This window comes from Helicoverpa armigera, chromosome 24 (assembly GCF_030705265.1).
Source record: "Helicoverpa armigera isolate CAAS_96S chromosome 24, ASM3070526v1, whole genome shotgun sequence".
Classification (NCBI taxonomy): domain Eukaryota; kingdom Metazoa; phylum Arthropoda; class Insecta; order Lepidoptera; family Noctuidae; genus Helicoverpa; species Helicoverpa armigera.
In genome coordinates this window covers 6,957,685-6,963,684 of record NC_087143.1, presented here as the reverse complement: position 1 = coordinate 6,963,684, position 6,000 = coordinate 6,957,685, and positions in this window count along the sequence as shown.

Here is a 6,000-nt window from a genome sequence, read left to right as displayed (position 1 = left end):
GTTGCGGAATGTTATGCAATGCTGGCATATGTTATAGAGGGTGTTCTTAGAAATTGAGTGGAGTTCGCAATTATAGAGTAATTCATTGACGCTGGGAATATTTGTTAAGGTTCATAAATTTTGCTATAGGTAAACAATATGCAAATATATGATTATATTATGTTTGATATAACAATAAAATTTCACTATATTATCATTTCAGATATGGGCGGATTTCAGTCTTGGTCGGATTTAAGTTTTGGTCACTACCACACTTTTTTATTGACTACCTCGATGGCGCAATGGTCACCATGCCGGACTGCCCAACCTGAGGTCCCGGGTTCGATTCCCGGCACGGTCGACATTTGTGTGATGAGCATGCTTGTTGGCCGTGGTCTGGGTGTTATAATATGTATTTCTAAATATGTAGCTGTATGTGATTTATCAGTTGTGTAAGCACCTATAACACAAGTTAATTAATAAATTAGCATGGGGCTAACCGACCGTGTGTGTAAAGGTGTCCCGACATGAAGTCGTTACTATTCGTCACACTTTTCATCAAGTTGAAACAATCCAACATCCTCTAAGTTCGTCACGATAGCAATATAGTATGAGGTTTAATGGTTCCGTAGCGACAGGTATCCGTGTCAGTTTTCGCTCCACTAGCTTTGAGATATATACCGTTGTACCTGCTGAATCACACACAAATGTGCTAACGTTACGTATTTGGCTGTAATATATTTTAGAGTATGTAATTTGGATTTGTGTCTCATCGGAATTAGTAATCTTAGCACGAAAAAAGTGACAATATATACATGAATACTTGCTTTTTCACATACTACATACACTACATAAATCTAAAACCTGAAAAATACTACGCTGAAAACCGCATAAAAAATCAGTTCAGTCAAACCCGACATAATCGCGCACAAATATCCATACATGCCTAAAGGTCAAACTGAGAACCTCCTTTTCTTGAAGAGAAGAAGTTAAAGCAGACAGAAGAGTATGGAAGAAAAAAACATGCTGCGCCGACCACAAACGAAAATTGGGATAAGAGCAGAAGGATGAAATGTACTATTGAATTTTCAGAGCGCAGAACTGAGTAGGCGAGTAAATACACTAATTACATCGTACTGTAATAATTAAGTCCATAAGCATCTAAATAACAGACAAAATACCAATTTAAAAAGAATAACGATAATATCAGGAACATTATAACAGCTTTTATTTTCTTTTACACTCAAAAATGCGAAGGAAAATTAGGCATCCAGCCTTAAGCGTAATAAAATAAATCATTAATTATTCAAGCGGCTATACGCCATTACAAGTACATACTTAACCCAAATTAGCAAAAAACGTAATTAAAACGAATGTTAATTAATTGTAATCCTAGCATTAGTACTGTTTGATTAAATGATAAGTGTATCCGACAATAACACAGGGATTATCCTAACTAACTGAGATTAGCGTCCTCTGATTGGCCCGCTGCCGGTAGCGAGCGCCGAAATCCGGTCCGAAGCGGTTTAATCCAGATATATGCAGTTCTACATAAATTTGAGATTTAGCCGTGTTTGTAATTTCATATATAAAACTGTATCGATTGTTCAGCAGCGCTGAATATTTTGTGAACCGTGTTTTTCACACACTGTTGCTTTTTATGTGCTCTAGTTTTTTATTTTGTTGTTATTTTTTATTTTCATAATGAATATTGGTTCATAACGGCTTTTATTTGGCGTGAAATTGTGTTTTGAACGTATGAGAAATACAATAATGGGCGTCAAATGCTTTTCTTGCTTATTCTTTGGACGATTTGAAAGTTAATTGCTTTTTCTTGTTTTTGGTTTTCAGGTTACGATTCAGAAAATAACTTTTTTGAGACTTTTTCAGAGGTGATTTATACATTTCATGGATGATGGGTAGACTGTTTAAAAATTGTCTCAGTTATATAATATTTATGTCATCTCGTTGATGAACAAAGATTACCAATCAAGTGAATAGACAAAAAAATCCCTTCAGCTGAAACGACCTAAAAATAGGGCAGAATGTAAAAATAAAATAATAAACATATATTACGTCGTAGTGCTATTATATCAATCCATAAACAATAACAAATCAACCTCCAAACTCCATAACTTCATCATTTCCACGTTGATTCAGTAACGACCGCCGAAATCCGGCTCCTGTTGGATCTAACCAGATTTATGCAGTTCAAACCGGCTTCAGACTTGAGACGGCAAATGCAAATGCGGATTTAAAGCTACATCAACGTCGGAATTGTTCGAGTTTTATGTTGATCTCTTAAAGATTTTTGTGGCTAGGTATGTTTTTTATTACCTAGTAGATGTTTTCTGTGGTTTTCTCTACTTGTATAAGGAATATTTTTGGAGCATTTAGACTCAACCTGCAGAATATAACCAGTCTTGTGTCTTCTAAGCACCGACTCCTACCTCTATGTACTTTTACATATATCTGAATATATTCAGTCGTGTTAGTAAAATATCGTAAAAAAAAACTTCGTTTTCAATGAAAGAACTAGATGAAACCCAATACCAAGACATTTTATAAATCATTTCATGGTCACCCCATTTAACAGAGTGTGATTTTCTAATCGTTTTGCGATTTAAGTAAAAGGTTACGGGACTTTTCTTGACAGTATCAGAAAGTGTAATACGCGTTATGATTTCCCAAAAAATAATATAATTACCAGATATTTTAACTTTATTACTGGAAAGTTTCACAAAAATTAAATCAGTAGTTCTTGCGAGAAAATACATCTCATTTCAATAGAACAGCAACAGTTAGTGTGTTATATTATTTCCTAGACTTATTCTGATGCAATTGTTCAGAACTAATTCTAAGTAGATATAACAATAGTTTCCTAGTTCAGACTAGAATACATAGAATTTTCAGACTGAATTCGTACAGCCGCAGCCGTCGCAAATGGTTTTCATTGCAGATAGAAAAAAGCGTACGTGCCTGAAATTCGATAGTTAAATTTCTAGAAATGGTGCCTAGGTTAAAACTATGACATAATTTGTAGTTTCTGGGAAGTACAATTTAGAAACGACATACTTCATAAGGCGAAGGCCTATCTGACAGCTGCATTATATGTCATGGTCTATAGGTATTGTGAGAAAATAGACTTTACATAGAAACAAAGTAAAATTATGGCCCAAGGAGGGTTTCCATGGACAATGTTCTATTTCAAAAGTGATCTAACATTTTTAGTTAGACGACATGGCTTTGGCAAAAAAAAATCTGTGCCCGTTCTTGCAAACTGGTATTCAAAACTTGACTCTAAAAACAAAACAAAAAAGGTTATTTACTAGGTATCAAAAGTTTTCAGGAAACAATGGCTCGTAGTAATTCAAGGCTATTTTTTCAAAACCCGCTTATTCAACACCAAGTGAATGAGATCCTCAAAAACTTTTGACAAAAGGTGTTTTATGAATACTTGAAAAGTTTTTTTTAGGGTTCCGTACCCAAAAGGTAAAACGGCACCCTATTGTTTTCGCTCCTCTGTCCGTCCGTCCGTCCGTCTGTCACTAGGCTGTATCTCATGAACCATGATAGTTAGAGAGTTGAAATTTTCACAGATGATGTATTTTTGTTGCCGCTATAACAACAAATACTGAAATTAGAATAAATATTTTGGGGGCTCCCACACAACAAACGTGATTTTTTTGTCTGTTTTATAAATAATGGTACGGAACCCTTCGTGTGCGAGTCCGAGTCGCACTTGGCCGGTTTTTTTGCCTTTGTTCGGTACTTGCAAGTCTGTTCTAGTTTTAAGTTGAAGCGCGAAGTTTTTTTTCGCGTGTTTTTCTAACAAATGCTAGGAATCTTTGGGAGTTTTTGTTTTCATTAAAATGTTGGCTTTAGCCCGGAGTTCTATCAAGGGCGTGTTTTAAATACCGTTTACTGTTTTAACTTTGCATATACTTTATTGTTAGTGGTTTGCTGTTATGCCATGAAAATCCGGTAGGTATCTAATATTTTGATTCACTTATGATTTTACTGAATCTAGGGGTTGGTAGTATTTATTGGTAAATTGCAGTTTTATCTGGCTTTCCAAAAGAGGAGGTTCTCAATTAAATATTTTTGTTTTATGTATGTTATACAACAGGACTCCACAGAAAAAGTATAAATATAAGTGAAATACTTGTAGTACCGAACCGTAGTAAATAATTCCGAAACATGGTAATCATTAAGTTAGAAACAAAAATGCTTGTTTAATTAATAATTATATTAATAAAAGACTTACCATTATGATCGAATCTCCAACGTTTTAATCTGCAATCAAAAAAGTTCTTTATTAGAAACAATATCGATAAGTACAGTCACAGTCAAAAAGTTCCGATGTTTCCAACACCAAATAGTTGAATAGCATCCAAGTTATTTACAGAAAACAGTAAATAAATTTGAGTTTTCTAAATACCCAATTAGAACTCATCAAAAACACAATTACCAAACACGTCAATATATATTAAAGTCTGACATAAAATAAGCATCATCACCTGCATAGCCTTTTCCCAACTATGGGGTCGGCTTCCAATCTAACCAGATGCAGCTGAGTACCAGTGCTTTACGAAAAGCGACTGCCTATCTGACCTCCTCAACCCAGTTCCCCGGGCAACCCGATACCCCTTGGTTAGACTGGTGTCAGACTTACTGGCTTCTGACTACCCGTAACGACTGTCAAGGATGTTCAATGACAACCGGGACCTACAGTTTAACGTGCCATCCGAAACACAGTCCATGATGTCTAAGATATACTTAGAAAGTACATACAAACTTAGAAAAGTTGCATTGGTACTTGTCTGACCTGGAATCGAACCCGCGCCCTCATACTCAAATACAAATTATAAAAGGAATTTTGTGCTCACATTTTCTTTAAAACCCAATTAGAACCCATCAAAAACACAATTACCAAACACGTCAATATAACTTAAAGTCTAACAAAGAGTAAGCAATCGCAATATTTGATCTAGAAGCTAGGTAAATCCTATTACAGGCAAAGTTGAGTTTGCAACTTTTTCCAATCGGCTTACGGATAGTACTGTTGAGCAGAAAACTGTTACCGTTCGAGCGTAAAGGATTTTATTTTATAGTCCATTATTTACTTTAGAATGTGTTTTTGGGGATTGCAACGGTTTTAAATCGATACTAGCTTATTCCAGCTTTATTCACATTAAATCGAAGCTTTTTGATGCTTTTGAATTTTTTGTTCTCCATCTAACGTGGGATTAGAAATTTTGTCATTAAGTGTATTGTCATCTATACCAATATAATATTGAGGCAAAAAAATATTACTTTTTGTTCCCTAAAGGCTCTGAAACTACATAGCGATTTGAAAAAATATTTCACTGTTGGATAGCCAGACTATCCCTGAATAACATATGCTATATATTATCTTGATACAAGAAATAGTTCCTCCATTACGCGAGTGAAACTGTGGCAAACAGCCAGTATAAAAATTACAGTCACCATTTTACCAAGCAAACGAAATCCGATAAAAAAATAGGTTTAAAATAGCATTACGATTACATAACATTACGATTACACACTTACGATTACCTTCACTAATAAACGCTTTCGTCACTATCTGTACGTTACTCTGCGACGTTCCCTAGCTGCTCTTACGTCCAGTTTAAATCTTTACATAGACGAGTGTCGAACCTTCATTGTTACCATGTCTTTGTCTACTTTATTACTTTTTAAATTGAACTTTTAGTATTTTAGGATATAAGCCATACTTTAGTTTACTTTCTGAGTGAAATATAATTAGGATTCAAAAAGTATTTTTTTGTCTACTAATACTGATTTAACGACCGTCTAACATGAAATCCGAAACACGGAGAAACTCATCATGCCATAGATGGTGACACATCTACGGAGTGAACGCGCTAAACATTGCTTAATCTTATCGATCAATCTCCTTAGATATATTTATTAAACGCAACTCAAAAACAAGAAAGGTTACAAATAAAATTCTCACTCACTTTTCAACACAGAATA